At 33.0% G+C, this 22,526-nt stretch overlaps 1 protein-coding gene across 5 annotated transcripts in view; it reads left to right on the forward strand.

Moving 5' to 3' along the window:
* Positions 1-22,526, forward strand: part of LOC126883916 (cAMP-regulated phosphoprotein 21) — a 398,508-nt gene that overhangs the window by 213,710 nt on the left and 162,272 nt on the right. The window contains exon 1 of one of the 5 annotated variants that reach the window (XM_050649636.1): positions 2,755-2,903. The exons of the other annotated variants lie outside the window; for them this stretch is intronic. The gene's annotated coding sequence lies outside the window, so the exon portion shown is untranslated. Of the gene's footprint in view, positions 1-2,754; positions 2,904-22,526 lie in introns of those variants that run through there. 5 annotated transcript variants of the gene reach the window in all.

Raw genomic sequence — 22,526 nt, forward strand, 5'->3', positions numbered from 1 at the left:
CAAGGCACCTTAGAATTTAGCCACTTAGACACACCAGTTATATGGGAAGATACACCAACTGAACGTTGTAAACTTTTTGACAGTAGCTTTTTCTCTGAATTTAATCAAATTAGTTTGATTTTTGTGGAATTAAGATATTAAAATACAACAAAACATAGAGTAAGAAAACAATATATTAGATGAAGATTGGTAAAAACTTTGTTGGTAATCAAATTATGTACATCAAAGCATTACCTACTTCGTAGGTACATTTTACATTTTCCAAATAGGTATGTAATTTTTTATTACAATTTTGAAACATGTACAATTACGTACCTGTTGCTTTTAAAAACTATTTAAAAAGTCACTACAATTATAAACTTGCTTTTGTCTCTGTCCTCACAACAATAAAAACTAATATACACAACATTTGTTTACCCCTTAACCGCCATATTGAACAATTATTGACAGTTCATTGTAATACCCAATCAGAGTACATATAACGTTTCAGCTGCGCCCAGCACCAAGACAATTGCTGTGCATCCTCAACCACAACTCATTTACGAGGGCTTAACCGGTCCCCAAGTCAATTCGATGACCCACCCATTTTCTCATCCAACACTTCTTTTTTTTTTAAATTTTATTTCCTTTTTTCACAATCGTATACGCAATTATAAAAGCTAGTGCCTGACGCGAAACCATGTTGAAGAATGAAAATATGTATACGCGCAATGAAGTCACACATTGGGCTGAGTATTGACTTTCTAGTCGACACGAAATTGTCTTTGTCTTGAGACTAAAGTCACCAGCTCAAATGTGATCTCAAATGGACAACACGTTGAGACGGTACCCCGTCAAAATAGCCCCGTCAAAAAAGCTCCGACAAAATAGCCCCGACATAATATCCCGCACACAAAATAGCTCCGACAAAATAGCCGCGGAATAATAGCCCGCCGACAAAATAGCCCCGACAAAATAGCCCCGACAAAATAGCCCCGAAAAAAAAGCTCCCTTCAGAATTCATCATGAAATGATTTCTTAAAAATACATTTTTTCGGAAATGGTAATTATCTTCTATTCAGATGTTTATCTTAACCACATTAAATAAAAATTGTCTTGATATAAACATGATATTGTCTTGATATAAACATTTTTTTCTGTTTTCGGGCAACAGTAAAATGCATTTTAAATTAAATAAATTAAATGCATTCTTCCTTTTTGTCAAATAATTTAAATTAAAAAAAGTTTTTGGACACCTTGTATAAATAATTATGTAATTGTTTATAAGAGGCTGTTTTAGTTGGGTCTGTTTTGACCGGGGCTATTTTGTCGGGGCTATTTTGTTTGCGGGCTATTTTGTCGAGGCTATTTTGTGTTCGGGCTATTTTGACGGGGCTTTTTTGACGGGACTGTTTTGACCGGGCTATTTTGACGGGTCACGCGTTGAGACTAATCGAGACTTTTCTCGAGATTGTATCTCAACTAGATAGTTAGCTTTAGACTAAGTTAAAGAACTGCTTAGGGAAGAAAGGTAGATAACAATAAATTGTTTCTACTGCAAAGGACTCGAAATGCATGTCAACTAACGAACAAGCGTACGACAATTACAAGACGATTAGAAACGGAATACGATCAAAAATGATCACTGGGAACATACTTGTACACCTATATGAAGTAATTTCTAACTTTTTCAATTCTGCATCTTCTTTCGGTGTTCTCATTTATCAATGACATTGCTTCCCAGATAAGTATATGATTTGAGTGTTTCTATTTGTTTACTATTTATTTCTAATCTTTCGATTGGTACAGTAGCTTTGCCGATCTTCATTTATTTAGTTTTCTTAATATTAAGAATCAATCCGTAACTCTGACTCACTTCTGTAACTTTATTGACTATATTATATTATAAGCATGCTAGACTATCAGCAAATATGACGGTATCGTCTACGTAGGGGGTGCTATTTAGTCGTTCTCCGTTTACTAAAATACCTTCATCCGTATCATGTAGTAGCAATCTATTAAGTAATAATAATGGTGACAAAATACACCTTTGTCGTACTCCGCGTTTAACCTCCATAGTTTCTGACAATATCCTATCTATATTTATTTCCACTGACTATTTACAATACAGATTATGCAGATGTGCATCTGTATTTACATCTCTGGAGCGTTTGAGCAATACTTGGATAGTGAAGAGTGCATCCCTTGTACGTAGTGCTTTCTTAAAAACAAACTACGATCGGCTCAGTTATGTTCCTATTAGGTTATGGTCTCCTGTGTATTATTTCTTAAGAGTGCTTTATGAGACTAATTGTTTGGTAGTTGCGGAATCTATAGACACATGCAGCTGTGGATTTGGATAGTATGCTTTCTTAGACTTAGAAGTGTCGATTTTATGGATGAAAACATAATATGTATGTAAGGTATTTCAAAAGATCAAACTTTGCGATCTCCATGTTCTATACAAATCAAAATTCCATATTTTTAATTTGTGTTGAGCAGTGTATAAAGATTTATTATATATTTTTATGCACAAACTGGCCAATCTTTTATTTATGTCACTAGAACCCAACCCCAAATTTTTTGATAACACGCGTGCAATCCCCGTTGTAAATAAAAACACAATAATAATTATTCGGTATAATAATGCCCTGATTTAACTGTATTATATGGACGATCGATTAGACAAACGAGAAGCGTCTGTCGGCACATGCCAACATGGAATGAGTCAAGTTCACTGGTTCAGTAGGTCCTTTGAACCTGTGGTGAGAGCGCGCGAAGCACACGACTAGGCTAAAGGTAGTAGTCCTATTCCGCACAGCACTCTCGATTTTGCACTTCAGCTCTCGTGACCGGCCGCTGCGATCTCACGGGACGCGGTGAATCACACACGGGAACGCGTGTGTTTGTTTTTATTTTGTCACGTGAGTATTTTTTGATACACTTATTTATTTTTAAAAAATTTTACTTTTGAATTTTATTTTTTTATAAGTAGAAATGTTGAAATTTTTTCAAATGTGGATGAATCTTGGGATGATCTACAAATTGTAGAATAATATGTCTTCAATTAGGTCTACTATAATTACTATAGTGCTTATAAATACAAAATGACAATAAAAAACATTTGTTCTAAAATTTGCATTTTTTTTTCTTAAGATTTATTTCTTCTTCCTCTTCCATTCTTTTTTTCTACTTAGTATCCATTCGTTTATACACTATACGTTACTTTTTCGTTTCCAATGTCTTCACACTCGTCTTTCGATCTCTTATCACTTATCCTGCAATTCTTCTCAGTACCCTCATTTCTGCCGTTTCTAGTAGTCGTTGTGTTGTGGCTGTGTCGGGTCTTGTTTCTCATGCATATGTATTTCTGAGGCATATTGGTCTTATACTGGCTTTATAAATTCTTGACTTCACCTTAGTGTTAATATGTCGTTTTCGCCATATAGTGTTAGTAGCGCATCCTGTCAGTCGATTTTCTTTTTGGATTTGCTTTTTCACTTCTTGGTCCAGGTCTTCGTAGCTGGACATTGTAATTCCAAAGTATTGTATTTCCATTACTTGTTCAATACTTACGACATCAATTTATATTTTACATCTTATTGGTTCTTTGCTGATTACTATTGTTTTAGATTTCTGAAATGAGATTGTTTTTTTGAATTCTTGTGGTCTTATGTTAAATCTGTGGACTAATCTTTGCAGACTATCCTTATCTTGGGTCATCAGTATTGCCTCGTCTGCGTAACAGTATTTTTACTTATTTGTTTCCCATTCTGTATCCTCTTCTTTGCTGACACTTTTGATGATTTCATCCATGATTAAATTGAAGAACATAGGGCTCAATTAGTCCACGTGTCTTATTCCGCTGCCTATGTCTATAGGTTCTGGAAGTTGTCCATCTATTCTGACTTTCATTTTGTTGTTTTGGTAGACGTTTTCAATTGTTTTTAAGATATCTAGGGGAACTTCTCTATTATATCTCTAAGTGTTAAGGAAGTATTTAGCAAGTTTTTTTGTGTGAATTTGATGGCCTTGGTTGAGCCAATTAGCCAGACAATTTATTTTAAAAACAAACAATTTTTTTTTCAATCAGAGGAGTTTTCTGTATTTCTAACTCTAAATATATGTAAATAACAAACTAATATACTACTATCTAAAAAATACACTGTTTTGGATGTAAATATTTTTTGTATATATTTATTTTTTTGATTTTTTTTATTCTTTTTTTAATTGTTTTTTTTTACTACGCTAAAACATAAACCCGATTCAACATCTCGGAGGTTTACATCTTCTTAGTTTTTTTTCTTTTTTTTCTTTGTTTTTTTCTTTTTTTCCTTTTTTTTGGCTTCTTTTTTCTCTCTTTTTTTATTTTTTACCTCTGTAGTTTTCTGGCGGCATTTTACTTCCTTTTATGAATAGTAGAATTAGTTCGCTTGTTCTCCATTCTTCTGGTGTTTTATTATATTTTATAATTTTGTTAATTGATGTTGTTAATTGTTCTGTCAGTGCTGCTTTTCAATATATAGTATTTCGTTTGGTATTCCGTATTTATTTGCATGTATTCTTTTCTGTTCTTCAGCTACTACAGTGTTGAACTTCCTGTGTACTTAACATCTTCATTTGTGGTAGTTTCTGGTGTTTCCGGTTCTATCGTCATTTGTTCTTCTTTGCATAGAGCTTTTTTAGATAGTCAATCCATGTATCATTTTCTATGTGCTTTGGTTCTATTACTTTAGATTATTTGAAACAAAAATAAATAAAAAGTACTACACTCAATTTGGAAATGCATGATAGGATCATTTTATTTCAATTGGGTTGCCACGTAATGACTGTTCAAAAAATATTTTCGAGTTCAGGCTCAATATGGGCAGATACAAAGTGCATCTTCCTCTCTCACTCCCGTTATTATATCAGTTTTCTATATTTATGGCTCAGCTTCCAAGTACTAGAAACTGAAGGCTGATAATGCCTCTTTCGTCTCCAATCTTTTCTACTTCCATTTTTTATGAACAACTCTTTATTTCACTCATTTGAAGAAAGGCACTCTGCCGAAACAGCTGTAGTCACATAGTTGTAATAAATTTTGTGGAAGTATAGAAAACAAACGTTTTCAGTGTTTTATTGTTAGATAAAATGAAGTAACGGTCGAATCCATCAATTTTATTTATTTGAAGAAATGTTATAATTTCTGCCTGTGTTTCAAATGGACCAATGACGTTTCTTGTTTTTGTTAATTTTATGGTATTTGTTATTTCTTCTGTTTAAAGTTTCCTGGGGAAGTCCACTGGGAGGTTCACTCTGGACACTAGATGCCGTCATAATGTTCGTGTTCAGCAATCCCAAAAGTCCACGAGTAATGATTTTAGATTAATTTCGAATAAAAATAACATAAAACTCCAGGAGGGGCCCAAGTAGCACCGAACGGGTTTATTAAGTCTTTTAAGGATACTTTAAAACTGTAGAATAAAACTAAAATTAAAACTATTTGGTTTTTAAGTAAACGTTAAGGTTGCAATAAAACCGCTTTCAGCATAAAAGGGCCCACTCTGAAAGATGTCAATAAAACCAAAAATAAAAACCTTCTTAAAACTTTGTTTACTTAAGCAACTGGTTTTAAAGCTGCTGTGAAGGTGCTTTTAAAACCATGCTAAAAGACACTTTAAGTGCAGGCAGTTTTATAGCAAACTTAAAAAGGTTTCTTAAATGGAGACTTTTAAAGGCAATTTACCGTATTAAATTATTCTTTAAACCCATAGGCCAACAAATTTTTACATATGTTATAATAAGTAGATACGTATTTGTAACCATAAAATAATAAAAAGGACTTGGTTATTTCGGTCAAGGTAGAAAAACACTTGCGCACCCAACTTTATTGATAATGTTAATAAAAATAGGTCTAAATAACTCACGCGCCCTAAAATTTCTGATTTTTGGCGATTAAAAAATAAAGATAATAGAAAAATTTAAATCCGAAAAATATTAATTTGAAAGAAAAATAATTTTATCTACAATTTTAATGTTTTAATGTTTAAATAAATCGAATTTATGTCTTTAAGACGTCTATTTATAATTTTGTTGTAAACTTTATATTGTAATCCATCATGGCTTTCAGCATCTCGAGAAAGCAATATGGCCGAAATCCAAATAAAACTATTTGGTCTATCGACAGAGAATTGTTAAGATCAAATGGTTTTATTTTATACCTTTCCAAGAGCATATATCCTACATAAAAGCAAGGTTGCCTTGGAATTAAAACCGTTTAGTTTTAATGCTGCTGTCAGTAATGCCACTCGGTTTTATCGTGAATCTAACCTAAAATCGAGCAGAGGTGTAACCAGAATGATCCTAAGGGGGGTTACATCTACTTGAAGGTCTCTGAGGGTATGGAATAATATTGGCGTTAAACGTATATAGAGCTCAAAGTACATCCAAAAGGGGGGTTATAACCCCCAAAACCACCCCCTGGTTACGCCTATGAAATCGAGGCGTCGTAGTGCTGTGTGTGTTGTATTTTTCTTTTAAAATTACCAATTCGTTTATATTTTAAGTACTTGCGACTTATTTATTCCATACTAACTGTACTTCCACTTTTTACAACACACTACACCACTGTTTCGCTCTAAAACAAATGGCCGACCATTTTGGACATGAAAGAAAAGGGAATGAGTTTAGTTTTATTGTTTCTAACAAGAAGCATATTTTAGTCTTTACGATAACCAAATTGATTCGGCTAAGAGCGTGTTTGGTTTTAATATAGCCTACTAATTACTTTTAAGAAATCAATTTTAAAGAAAACTAAAAAAATAGTTTTAAGGCATATTATTTACTGACATAATAGTCTTGAGAACAAATAGTTTTAATAATAGGTTTTATTAGTCATATCAGGAGAATCTTTAAAACTGCAATAAAACTAAAAGGTAACAAACTAGAATCTAATAAAACCAAACAGTCCGGAAGTTCTTATAAAGCTGATTAGTTGAGAATAAACCATTTTAAAACTACAATAAGATAAATTATCTATTAAGATTAATTAGTCTTAATTGATACTCTTATTAGATACTTTAAAACTAGTGACAAATGCCTAACAGTTTTAAAGTTTTGGCAGTATATCTACAAGGTAACTTTAAAACCGTTATCTACTTATTTACCACAATAAAACCTTTATAAACCTTAAATAAAACTAAAATGTTTTTATTGTGCTACTTGGGGGATGTCCACACTGGACACCAGATAGCCCAAGGACCATCGTTTTTATTATATGCGTGTTCAGCGACCTCGAAAACCCCCCGAATAACGACTTTAGACTTATTTGGAATAAAAGTAACATAAAATTCCAGGAGACGAGGTCCACTCTGCGCACCAGGTAGCTCAAGGACCATGCTCGTTGTGTTCAGCGACCTCGAAAACCCACCGAGTGTAAAAATTGTTCTAACTTTCTGTTGATATTTTATGAGTTGCAAATTTTTCATTTTCTATGCACTTTGAAGATGCTTTATCCTTCTGCACAAAATGAAATTTTCATTTTACCACCATTAATTTTGTCTCAATCGAATGCTTCATTTCCTTTCCTAAATTTACTGTTACATTTTCTACATATTACAATATACAGGGTGTTTGGTGAAGAATGGGCCATAGCTTAACCTCAGGTTCCTGAGGTAAAAATAGACCGATTTAAGCTAACTTACCTTAGTACAAAGTTTATAATAACCGAGATACAGGGTGTCAAAGTCAAACTTTTTTATTATTATTATTGGATATTTCCTGACAGGCATGAGATATCAACACGAAATTTGGTATGTGGGGGTTTTTTAGGACGAGAAAACTAAATTCCCTACCAAAAATTATGTGTTGCCCAGAGGGCGCCACATACGCCTTTTAGCACTCATTTAATACGTTCAATTTTTTTATCCGTCACTCCGTATAATTTTGACATTAAAATTTTTATTTCCCTATTAGTTTTACTTAAAAAAGGTATCCTGTTTCATCTCTCTAAACTCAACCGTTTTCGAGATAAACGCATTTTAAATCTGCGGTGCAACATAATTTTTAGCATAATATCATTGTAGTTACACCAGAAAAATAACTTAAAACCATAAAATTATCCAAAAATATATCGCAAATTTCTTCAAATGGAATTTGCGATGCAATGACAAATTTGAGAACTGGCACAATTATTATGGTTTTAAGTTATTTTTCGGGTGTAACTACAATGATATTATGCTAAAAATGATGGTGTATCGCAGATTTAAAATGCGTTTATCTTGAAAACGGTTGAGTTTAGGGAGATGAAAGAAGTATACCTTTTTGAAGTAAAACTAATAGGAGAATAAAAATTTTAAAGTCAAAATTATACAGAGTGGGGGATAAAAAAAATGAACGTAATAAATGAGTGCTGAAAGGCGTATGTGGCGCCCTCTGAGCAATACATAAGTTTTACAGAATTTAGTTTTCTCGACCCAAAAAACCCCCCACATACCAAATTTTATGTTGTTATCTCATACCTATAAGGAAATATTCAATAATAAATAAAAAAAAAGTTTAACTTTGACACCCTGTATCTCGGTTATTATAAACTTTGTACTAAGACAAGTTAGCTTAAATCGGCCTATTTTAACCTCAGGAACCTGAGGTTAAGCTATGGCCAATTCTTTACCAAACACCCTGTATAGGGTGTCAATTTGAAAAGTTGCCACCCCCTATAATTTGGTCCCTATAGAAATTCTAAAAATATACAAAAACACGTCAAATTTATTTGTGAGGGTGACATTTTGTACACCAATTTTTAACTAAATTACATTAACCCTCTAGCGGGGGTGGGCTCAACCCCCAAAATATTTAGTGGAAGGGGGGGTTGAGTGACACCTCATTTTAAAGATCGTTCGATTAACTTTTCAAAAATACCACATATGTTATATTTCCATTCAGTATTTTTGGAAAAATCAAGTGAAACCGTACAGATATTAAGTATCGAGTTCAGAACTCCAAAACTTCATTTGGAATATTGAGCTCCAAATTGAATTTTTTTTTGAGTGTTGGAGTATTTAGAGAATTTTTTTGAAGTATTTTTGGAAAAATCAAGTAAAACCGTAAAGATATTAAGTATCGAGTTCAGAACTCCAAAATTTTTTAGAGTATTGTGTCCAAGATTTTTCCAAAAGTACTAAACAGAAATATGAGGTGTGCGGTATTTTTGAAAAGGTAATTGAATGACCTTCTAAATGAGGTATCCCTTTCCATTAAAGATTTTGGGGGTTGTGTCCGCCCCCGCTAGAGGGTTGATGTAATTTAGTGGAAAACTGGTCTACAAAATGTTCCCCCCACAAATAAATTTGACGTGTTTTTGTTTAGATTTTCTATATGGACCAAATTATATAGGGGGTGGCAACTTTTCAAATTGACACACTGTATAAATAAGGAAGCAAAATTCGGTTTAGCGCTCGTGAATCCTTCGCTTTACCAGACTAGCAATCAGTAATCCACTTTACATATTGTTCCCAGCATATATATCTCCTCCTTATTATGTCTACGAAATATAACAGACACAATCGCAAATTTTCCAAGCATGCCAACTCTTTCCGCATATTTCACAGTTCTGTTTAGATTCCAAACCTTTAGATAACAATCTGGCAATTGCGTCACTTCGAACAACTTGCGTCACGGCTTTGGCCACCCTCCAACTTTTTTTGTGAATGTTATGAATGACTCTGTGCTACAGACAAACATTAATTTTACATTTTTTGTGTAAACAGTCGCTAATATTGTTGGGCAAGAAAAATAGCGGAGTTGCGTAAACGATTATCGTTTTAAAATAGTTATTGGTGACATTCATCTACAAAATCATTCTACAATAATAGCAAATCGAAGTGGGATATAGCGTAACAACAGGATTCGGCATAACAAAATATCTAAAACAAGGATGCTGTCACCAACGTTGTTCAAAAAATTCTTACAGCGGACGCTAGCGACTTGGAAACGGAAATGCCAAAACATGGGCAATGGGCATACCTCTAGATCACTGGGACTGGGGGGGGGCGCGCCCCCCTTGGGGGGCATGAGGTCATATCAGGGGGGGCGCGAGACAAGTTGAACATTAAATTAAATTTAGTTATTTTTCTAAAATTCAAAATTAACCGCTTGTTATGCCCGCACTTCACTCTCGCCGAAGTCGATTGAGGTTCACTAAGTACGAGAGTGTAGACGGCCACCTTGTGTAACTTTGCCTGACTTCGTTCTACTTCCATTCTCTGTCGGTCTGGTCAAAGGAATCTTTGTCGGTATCACACCGTTCTTTGTCGGTATCGCACTTCGAACGAGTGTGTAGAGAGGGTCCTTCGGACTTCGGTCAACTTTGGCGAAGTAACTTCGCCGAGAGTGTGGAGCCCGTTTTTAACTGTGTCTGGTAACGCAGAGTAAGCAAAAGTTATCTCAAATACCTCTTTTTGACAACACTGTGAAACGCCGCATTGATGATGGACCGAAGGCATACAAAACCGGGTAGTTGATGCAGTAAAATAATCGCCATTTTTGCTATTCTCCTAGACGAGAGTAATGACAGCACAATGTTATCAGTTAATTGTTTATGTTCGGTATATTCAAAACGAAAGAATAAAAGACGAGCTACTTATTTCTAGCGAGTTGGAGACTGGAGAACACGACAAAAGCTGTTTATGTTATGAAAGCAGTGTAAGAGTTTTGGACAAACATGAACTCTCTTGGCAAAAACTGATCAGTTTATGTACAGATGGCGCACCTTCAATGCTTGGTTTTCGCTCAGGCTATTTGCAATTAGTAATAGAGAAAAATTCTGATGTGGTTGGGATACATTGTTTTATACATCGACAAGGCTTGGCAGCAAAAACCCTTCCAAATGAACTTATGGCTGTCTTAAACTTGTGTATTAAAGTAGTGAAGTACATAAAAAAACAGTGCGTTGAATACTCGACTGTTTAAAACTCTTTGTGAAGATTTAGAAAGTGATCACAAAACACTGCTTCTTCATACAGAAGTACGATGGCTCTCAAAAGGAAACATTTCGGCAAGATTATTTGACTTTTGAGATGAAGTAATCATCTGGGAACATCAAAAGCAAAATGAGCTAAACATGGCCTTCAAAAACATTGTACCCAAGTAATATTGGCTTACTTGTCAGACATTTTTGACTCGTTGAACAGCCTTAACCTAAAACTGCAGGGTGGAGACTCAAATATAGTAGTTACTCATTGTGATGGAGGCTTAGTTACTCAACTTTGGAGTAATATCTGGAGTCAACTCCAGAAATACTTCCCAAATACTTGTGACACTTTTATTTACAGAAGGTCAACTGATCCATTCCATGTCAACATATACTCCCTGCCTGAATCACTTCAAGAAGATGCTTTGCAAATAAATCCAAATGATTTTTTGCATGATTCCTCTGCCAAATACTTTGTTATAATGGACAAACTTTCATTTTGGTTAAAATATTTCAAAGTGTATCTTAGTGTATCACGGGAAGCTCTTCATTTATATTTGCCTTTTTCAAGTAACTATTTGTGCGATTTTCAACACTTGTGACAATTAAAACAAAGTACATATCGGAATAAACTTGATGTTGCCTAGTGACTTGTGCTGTGCATTTACTAAAACTCAGCCACGAATAGGCATACTAGTAAATAAAATGCAAGCACATCCATCTCACTAACCAACCTAATCTATTTTTCTTTTATTAATAATTTTTGTATTTTATTGAAACTGATATTGTTGTATCTTATGGCAGAATAAATAAATGTTTTGTTTTCAAGCGAGAAGCTTTCATTTCAACAAAAGGGGGCGTGGTACAAAAAAGTTTGGGAACCCCTGCTCTAGATGATGCTACAACATTATATATACTATCATTTGCAGACGACCAAATTATAATACCACAAGACATAGACGATATAGAAAATATATATAACACGCAAACTTGTAGAGGAATACATTATTTGGGGCCTAGAAGTTGTTTTTATTAAAGTTTATTTACTTCATGCAATCAATACATAAAAAATATAAGCATGTTTTTTGTTTGTGTTTGTATAAAAGGGTGTATGTATAAATTTGGATTTGTTATCCAGCGATAACCAAAACCCCACTGGTCTTTTTGATTGTTGAAATGTGCCTTTAACGCTAAGGACTTCAGTGCACTTTATTTCACTTCACTGCTGGTTAGAACCTATGTGGTAGCTCCAGTGGTTTGTGCCTCTTCAGTCTCCGAGTCTCCTTACTATTATCTAGCAGGTTTAGTGCAAGATTGTTTGGATGGTTTTATACGGTTAAATACATGGTTAAATAGCGGCTGCTGTATTCACTTACTATTTCCTTAACTGTGGCTACTTACTACTGAGGGCCTAGAAGTAAACGTAGAGAAAACTGAATACATGTGTATAGAGGGAACACAACAAAACTTACAACTATCAAATGGTCAAACAATCAAGCACGCAAATGTGTACATATACTTGGGAATGAAGATAACAAAGGATGGAACACTCGATGAAGCAATACTTGATAGAAATATGAAGGGAAGAAGGGCAATATCAATGTTGAACGGAGTCTTATGGGATAAAACAATAAACAATAAACAACAAAAACAAAATGAGAATATACGACACTATAGTAAAGAGCATAATAATATATAGCTGCGAAATATGATCATTCTTCTTCTTCGTGTACCATGTCCTTTCAGAACGTTGGTTACCATCATAGCTATCCTAATTTTATTCACTGCCGCCCTAAATAGCATGCTTGTATCAATACCATACCAATCTGGCAAGTTCTTCAACCATAAGGTTCTTCTTCGTCCTGGACTGCGTTTGCCTGTTATTTTTCCTTTCATAATATTTTGCAGCAACCTGTATTTGGGACCTCTCATTACATAATATCCGAAATACTCCAGCTTTCTCTGCTTGATGCTATTTATTATCTCAGTAGTCTTGCTGAGATGTTTTAGTATTGTGGAGTTTCGAATCTTCTCCACCCAGGAAACTTTTAAAAGTCTTCTATAGCACCACATTTCGAAAGCCTCAAGGCGATTTAGGTCGATTTTATTCACAGTCCAGGACTCGACACCATAAAGTAAGACCTAGAACACGTAGCAACGAAGTAGGCGGATCCTCAATGCCAATTTTAGGTATCTGTTACATAACAACTTGGACATCCTTCTAAAAGCGGCTCTGTCCTGCTCTATCCTAGATCTACTTTCGCCGTGACTTTCTGCGTTACAATTTAATTGCTGTCCAAGATAAAGATTTTATCAACTTGTTCAAGTTTGGTATTATTTACATATATAGACGGTTTTATATGCTGTTGTTTACTTATTTCGAGTATTTTGGTTTTCCGTATGTTCATATCCAGACCTGCCTCCCTACACCTTTCAACGACACTATCAAGTAGTGTTTGCAGATCTTCTTGACTAGAAGCTAGGAGTACTGTATCGTCCGCATATCGCAAATTATTGATGACTTCACCGTTCACACTATATGACCATTGAAAGAACGAATCGAACAAAAATGAAGAGCCACAGAGATGGATTACTGGAGAAGAGCGGCGGGAAAGTCGCGTCGAAGACAAGGTTACAAATGAAAGAATCACACAAATGATGGGAATAAGACATGACATCACCGATGAAATACGAAGTAAACAATTAATATGGTACGGGCATGTACAAAGAATGTCTAATAATAAAATCCCAAAGAAAATGTTACAGTGGAACCCAAAAGGAAAAAGAAGACGAGGAGGACCACGGAAGAGTTGGCGAGAAGGTACTGACAAGGAGATGCGAGAAGGAGGCCTGGAAGATGACATGCGGACAAATAGGGAAGAGTGGAGATTAGGAATCGCAAGACGTCGTCGCACGTTTTAACGCGATATGTATATATATATTGGTGACATTTCCAAACATAAATACGTGTAGTTTACACGAGTCAAGGAGATTGATAAGAAAAAAAAAAGAAAAAAAAAGAGAAAAAAGAACAAAAAAAAGAGAAAAAAAAACTAAGAAGATGTAAACCTCCGAGATGTTGAATCGGGTTTGTGTCTTAGCGTAGTAAAAAAAGCAAAGCAAAAAATAAATGTATACAAAAAAATATTTACATCCAAAACAGTGTATTTTTTTAGATAGTAGTATATATTAGTTTGTTATGTACATATATTTAGAGTTAGAAATACAGAAAAAATTCATCTGATTGAAAAAAAAAATGTTTGTTTTTAAAATAAATTGTCTGGCTAATTGGCTCAGCCAAGGCCATCAAATTCACACAAAAAAAGGAGATTGATTGAATTATTGGAGAAAAATGTCAATATATTGTTCTTGTTTTCTTCTAAATGTCATCTACTTCTAAACCTTACAGTGATGTTGGCGACCACGTTGACCCACCCTATTCTATACACAGCAGCTAGGAATAAATCAGTTGACGTTAGACCAGTCGTTTTCCTAAGATTGGCTAGCCAGGATGTATGTTGCGTCCAGGGCTTCTCTTGTTCTTAATCTTCCCTTGTAGAATCAACTGTAAAAATCGGTATTTAGTATCACGCATTCTGTTCTTTGCGGTGTTAATAATTTCTTTGACTTTTCTTAGCCTCTGGAGCAGGGGTGGGCAAAGTGCGGCTTTCGGGCCGCATTCGGCGCTTTATACATTTTTTTGCGGCCCGCGGAAAAGAAGTGAATTATTTTCATTTAAATATTTTTTTTAATTATTGCTAATATTAATAAATAAATATAGATAATGAAGCTATTAATTAACACTTTCGCAGCGGGTGATTTTTCCGTAAATTTTCAACATAACGCGGGCAATTATTAGGGTTTCCGGTGGTTTTGTCGGCTCCCTGAATGGAATCCACGAAATTTCAACAAATGGAAACGATATTTTTGAAGTACATACATAGTCTGGAACTGTTTGGAAAATTTTAAATTAACGCTGTAACCACCTAGTAAGTGTAACAACTGACGGAGCACCAAATTTAAGAGGACCAATATTGTAATGTTGAGAAAACTTAAAGATTACGTCCATGAACAATTTTGAGAACATCAGTTATTATTTTTCACTGCTTAATCCATAAGCAGGTATTGTGCAAAAATGTTTTGGAAGTAGTCAACCAGAACGTCATTTCAATTATAACTAATATTGTTAAAAAATATTCGTTTAATAGGATTAAATCATCGTGCATATTTTTATATTATTTAATTCTTTTAAAGAAAACAAAAACAATGAAGGGAATCTAAGATTTTTCAAATTTATAACTTTGTTTATTTTCATTTAAATGACGCGTGTTGCATATTACGTATGATGCGTGTTTACATCTATTTAAGCACGTAATTTCCCTTCAAATATTTAAATAACTAATAGCAATGTGAACATATAATTTACTATTTTATTTGGGAATAAGCCACAATTTAAGTTTGAAATTAAATTTATTTTACGTTTCCATTTCCACTTCGGAAATCGTTATCAAAATACAAAACATTAATAAGTTAAACTAATTAAGTAAATACTTAATTTATTAATGTTTTCCATTTTAATAACGATTTCCGAAGTGGAAATCGAAACGTCAAGTAAATTTAATTTCAAACTTAAATTGTGGCTTATTCCCAAATAAAATAGTAAATTGCAAAAGATGTCACAAGGAAATAGCTTCAGCACAATATTAGGGAAAAAAGAAATAGGTCCATAGATAAAATAAAAATGTAAGGGAAATACCATGCTTAATTAAGTGCGAATGCTGTTTAGGGGGTACGGGTACGGTTTGAAAAATTTGAAATTTTTGATTTTTTTATTATTTTAAGTGAAAGTACATAAATAAATAAATAAATAAACATCAAGAATACTCTCTGAAATTTTCAGCTTGACCGGAGTAAAATTACCGGAAGTAAAGCATGTTTAATATCCCTACCTTCGACTCGCTTTGCAGTAGCTTGAGCGTAGTGAGATACGTTCAAAAGCTGTTCCCGTCTCTTTTGTAAATTACTCTGCGATTCAAAAACATATTCCGGCGTGCATCACTTTACGATTTGACAGACAAAAAACCAAACGCGTTTTTCTCAAAACTGCTTTTTTCAAAGGCGGTGGACATTGTAACTCAAAAACTACCTACTTGACAGATCCACCTGAAGTTTTTCATAGATTTTCTTTAAACATTTCGTGAGGTGACTCTGTCGAGATATGTTTTGGTTAACAATAATAAATATGTTGATCTTCACCCTTTTTTAAAAAATTTTGTTATTTTGACTTGTATTTTGAGTGATATCAAAAACTTAAAAATCGTTAAAACTAAAAAAACTCAACAACGTTACCTCGAGAAACTCATAAACTAATAAAATATTTTTGAATTTTGTGTTTCATATGATCCCCTGACGAGTTCTACTGTAAAATCCATTTTTTGGAGCTGCCTGTAAAAATTTGCCACTGTTGACTTATTTTTCAATATTTGGTCTTGAATTTTTTTTGAATAATCTTTGAATTGTACTGAATATGTTTATTTAATTTAAAAATAATAGTTATTTATGTACCAAGTGAGTAAAGTTACTTTTTATTGAAGAGTCTGATATTATGAGCAGAGCGAACATAGCGAGCGAGGCGAAATAAAAGACGAGTTCTATAAAGAGTCTTTACTGACGTGGTGCATACAAAATTTTATCGCCAACAATTTGATATTGGTTTTAACACTTACTTACAACTTACAATTTAAGAATTTTTTTAAATTTTAGACGTAATAAAAATTTCATGAGTGACAGATGACTTGCATGATAACCGCTTTCGATTTTCAATCGATAGTTATCAATATTGAATAATTACTAAATCGGTAAAGTTTTGATTTATTTTATATGAATATAATTACAAAATACTACAGATTTTCACTTTTCGACATAAATTTAATTAACAATGTCGTAAATTTTGTACAATATTTTTAATAATGAAAGTAAATATATTGTAAGTTAACTCAAATAAATAATCGATTACTGTCATCGACCACTTATATTCAATCTCGATTAATGGCGGCAGGTAAAGTAAAATTCTTCTTTCAGTACAATAAAGTGCTACTTTACTGCCGCAAATGAGGGCAAATGAGTACAATAATGAATGACTTTAGTGTCGGTTGGCGATAAAATATTTTTACCATAATTTTAAACAAAATTCAAGAAAAGGTGCATGAAATGTTGATTTCAAACCATGCCCTTAAACAAAATTAGTAAAAAGTTAAAAATTCGAATATCTTAAGGTAAGAAATATTGCGGCCCTTGGTAGTAGACCAAAAATATTTTGTGGCCCTTACTAAAAGAAGTGTGTTCACCCCTGCTCTGGAGAATAATTATATTAGTTGGATGGTGTATATGAGAGACCCTTAACATACGTCGGTAGCGCCACATTTCAAATGCCTCTAATCGTTGTATTGCATATTTTGCAAGACTCCAGCTTTCTACTAAAGACGTAACATCAAAGAATTCTTATGCGTATATTGATATTTAAAGATAGGTTGCATTTTTTAAGGCCGTTAAAAGAGCTTATGGCTTTTTCAATTCGAGTTTTTATTTCTTAGCTATGATCCCAGGTATCCGTAATATTATTTTCTCCATACTTTCTAACGATATGTCGCTTATTTGGGTGTTCTTACTAATGATCATTATTTCTGGCTTCCTACAATTAAAAAAAAATACAGGATCCTTTGTAAAAGGTATATTAAAAGACCCCAATAAGGGTTACATCACAAAACAAAATGTTTTCGGATTAACAAGTAATCCATCATCAGTTTTAAGCCAATAGCATGCATGCGTGAGCCACTAAAAAGTTATGGATAAAAACCCTTTAAAAGGTATAAGATCTTATATGATACTACATATTATGATTAAAATAGGTGGATGTTGCAAATATTCCTGGATATTACCCAGGGCAACACAGGACTCTAACCCACGTGGATGTGATATGAGAGGGATGAACCTCACATATTGAAAATTGAGTGTCAACTCCTTTTTGGTGGCTCACGCATGCATGCTATTGGCTTAACATTGATGATGCATTACTTGTTAATCCGAAAACGTTTTGTTTTGTGATGTAACCCTCATTGGGGTCTTATAAATATACCTTTTACAAAGGATCCTGTATTTTTTGTGATTTATGGTATACAGCCAGCTACAGGAATTTTATTTTCGTCGTGAATTTTTGTTTCTTACAATTTAGTTTTAGGCGGTATTTGTTTCTACAACATGTTTCTACAACATTATCTATCATCCTTTGGAGCCCCTACGCACTATCTGCGAGCAATACTGTATCGTCTGCATATCTATGCTTCTCTAAAGATGTTTTCAGAGTATATATTAAATAATGCTGGTCACAGTATGCAACCTTGTCTAACTACTTTTCCGACTGTGAAGATATCTCGCAGTTCATTTTCAAATCGCACTGTTGCTTCTTGTTGGAGATATAAGTGTGAGATCAGTCTTATATCTTTATCATCGAGTCCTGATGTCATATAGGATATCCTATGTGTATTTTGTCAAATGTTTTCTCGTCATCAATGAAAATGCATACACATTATAGTTGACATCTCTGGCTCTCTGTACTAGAATTTACAAACTAAAAACAAATGTTTAATAAACACCATATCAAAAAGTTCTACTCGAGAAGTGGCTGCTTCATTTTTTATTAAACAAATGAACTACGAAATTAGATGTTTTTTTAAATAACTCCGAAAATATAAATTTTAGAAAAATACTGACTGGACCATTGAAAAATTCAGAACATTTTACAAAAAAACCTTATATAAAGAATTTTCTAAAATTAAATCTGTATCTTCTATAATTTTTTATTTATAACGCTAAAGTCACCCTTCTCACAAACATTGGCGCACTGTAAACTAGCGTACGGCGAAGTGCACGGTTGAGTTATTTTGATGTAATTCTTTAACTAATGGATCAAATGAAATTTTACAAATTAAACATGAAAGAAGAATAATTAAGCTATCTTATGGTTATAATAAAAAGAAATAAAATGTATATCCCCCCCCACCGTATAAGTACGGTGGGGCCGGAAAGTGAGCCATACATGAATTTTATTTAAAAATGTGTAACTAATACAATTTTTCTTATAAAACCCTAAATTTTGCACAACTTACCTTTCAAGCATCTTACTAAATGATGTTTGATTCAAAAAAATCTCAAAAATTTAATTCAAATGATATTCAAAAAATGTAATTTTTGAAATCTTCGTAGTTTTATAGAATTACCACCACTTTAAGACGGTTTTACTCAAGTTTAAACAGATCTATTACAGTTTTATAAGTGCTTTTTCAAAGCTTAGGATGTAATCTTTAAAATGCACTAAATTATTTTACTTTAGAAATGAAATAGACTATTTATTTTTGAAAAAATTAAGAAAGATAACAAAAATATAATACAAAAACCGAGAATTACCAGCTAAAAAATGTTTATACAAAGTGATCAAAACTTTTTTCTGTAAAACTTACCTAAAATACATTTAATAATAAGCTTCAACAATAATAAATCTTTAGCAAAAAATATTTTTATAGCTCTTATACAGTATGTCTGCGTAACTTGGAACCTATTGATAACTTTTTTATTTTCAGTTTTACGAACAAAAGTTCTAAGATGTAATCATCAAATATCAAATTTAATTACTTTTATACGAGGTATGTCAAAAAATATGAATTTCACTCAAGAGTAAAGCACTGTTACATTTCAGAATATCGAAAATTGTTATTATGAAAAGTTGTTTGGAATTAAAAAATTTGTTTTAATGTTTAATTACATCCTTCTAATTAAAATATTGTGAATAATAAAGGCACTTAACTCTTAAGAAAAATTCATATTTTTTACATAGTTACCTCGTACAAAATTAAAAGAGTTTGATATCTGATGATTGTATCTTAGATTTTATACCAGGGAGAGCATTTTATGAATTATAACTTTTTTTCGTAAAAGTGATAATAAAATAGTTATCATAATTGTAATTAAATGATGATGAGTATCCGTAATTTAAGAAAAAATTGAAATTTTTTTTTTTCGATTAGAATGATGTTATTGTATATTTAAACATAGTTTTTAATTTACAAAAACTTTTCAAAATAGCATTTTTTTTTATATTCTGGAATATAAAGGTACTTTACTCTTTAACGAAATTCATATTTTTGACATAACTCATAAAATTAATAAAATTTGATATCTTGATATATTGAGTTTTAGATTTTTGACTATCCAGAGCATTTTATGAAGAATAACTTTTTTTCGTAAAATTGATAATAAAAAAGTTTTCCATGTGGTTCCTAGCTACGCAGACATACTGTATAAGAGCTTCTGTATAAGAATTTTCAAATTGCAATTCCATATTCGGATTCAGCATAATCAAAAACAAAATAGAAACATATTTGATCAAAGTAAAATGATGAATTCAACAATATTTTTAAAATTATTTATACAAAACAATTGTTATTGTTGAAACAATTAATAAACAATTAGCGGCCAAATCTGCTAGTAGAACTTTTTACTTTAACATGTATATAAACTAACAAAAAATATAAGCTTGTTTGAATTTTTCCGAAACATTGCATGTTTTCGTTCTAATTGCACTCCCCTATAAGTACTTTAAATTCATGACTTATCAAACTAATTAATATGTTCTTCACATTTCCTAGCGTTTATTCTTGTAGTGCCTATCTATTCGGATGTTGGATACTAACGAAATAAAAAATCCTGTAGCCTGTACTAGTTAAGTTGAACCATTTTCGTAGGTGGTCCAACCGGGATATACTTCTTCTTAATGGCCTACTTATTTCTTTTAGTATGAATTGAAGCAGATTATATCGTTATTTGGAAACATTGGAAAACAACAATGAAAAAATTGATTATCCAAGAGATTATTCATATTCGTTTAGAGCACACATCGCAAAGCCTTTCAGTTTTAATCCATAAGGAAAAAATTTCCTGTAGCTGGCTGTATACCATTAATTACAAAAACTGAAGAAAAAAATCTTCTGTGTAAAAGGTATATTTATTTGAAAACCCCAATAAAGGGCTTCATTAAAAACATAACGTTTTCGCTCTAAAGAGAGCATCATCAGTGTTCTAAGCAAGCTCTACATGCTAAGCCACCAAAAATACATGGGTAAAAACCCTTAAAATATCGACTAAAAGTCTTACATTGACCTGTTGTATATTAAATCCTGGCGATGGATGACATTTAGAAGGATACCTCAAAGCATCATATAACTATTCCACGAGCATCTGGGTGGTGGAGTCGATTTCTCTGTCTTCACAAAGATAAAGGTAAATGCCAACTGAGCCTCTCAGTTTTATCATCGTTGCCTAGTGAAAGTCCCTACTGCATACAGAAGAATTTACAAGATAGGAAAGCAAAGATATTATAAAATCACTAAACAAAGAGCAATGAAAGCAAAATATTTTAATGAGATTAGATGTATCCGAGATGAACATAATAAAATGCTAATTCACTAAAAGGATGTCAAAAATATATAGAAAAAATGCTTTGACAGTTTATTAAATGAACAATTTGACAGAAAACCAATTAAGTTAACGGAGATAGTAACAACAATGGTTACCAAAATAACAAACGAGGAAGTACTTGAAGCACTTCAAAAATAAAAAAGAAAAAGCAGTTGAACCAGATGGTATTCCTGGGAAAGTGTGGACAGCGTTAGGAGAGACAAAAACAAGTTGCTAACATGTTTATTTAATAGACTTATGGAAGTTGAACAAGTGTCAGATAAATGGAGAAGCATTATATTAGTACCTGTGTACAAAGAAAAGGGAGATGTACAACATTGTATAAACTAGGGGACCAGACAACTACTTAGTCACATCATAAAAATGTGGGAGATAGACGGAAACGTGAAGAAACCGAAATATCCGATAATCAGTTTGACTTTACGCAAAGTAGATAAGTAGATCAACAACAGATGCAATTTTCATTATAAGAATGGAAAAATATAGAAATAAAGAAACAAACGCTCATACTTTAAATTCATGGCTTATCAAACTAATATAAATATGTTCTTTACATTTCCCAACGCTTATTCTTGTAGTCATATTATGGTATTCATTGATCTTGAGAAAGTATTATGATATACAGTCGAACCCGCTTATTGGAATAGCCTTTTTGCAAGGCAAAAATATTCTTATAACCGGGATATTCTAATAACCGATCATTGGTGGCTAGTCGAAATAAGTGTTACCGAATATACGTAATAATATTATTTACATAATATGCCAATGTGTAGTTTTACATGCTATGCTAATATGCAGTTTTATTACATACTATCATCAACTAGCCTATATTTGTCCACTGCTGAACGTAGGCCTCCCGTAAAAATTTCCACCTATTTCTATCTTGAGCTTCTTGCATCCAATTTGTGGTGATGCGCTTGATATCATCCGTCCATCTAGTCGGTGGTCGTCCTCTGCTTCGATATGCCTCCTGCCTTGGTCGCCATTCCAGAATCTTTTTGGTCCATCTGTCATCCGTCAGTCTGGCAACATGTCCTGCCCAAGCCCATTTAGCCATGGCTACTCT

The sequence above is a fragment of the Diabrotica virgifera genome, chromosome 4, assembly GCF_917563875.1.
Source record: "Diabrotica virgifera virgifera chromosome 4, PGI_DIABVI_V3a".
Lineage (NCBI taxonomy): Eukaryota > Metazoa > Arthropoda > Insecta > Coleoptera > Chrysomelidae > Diabrotica > Diabrotica virgifera.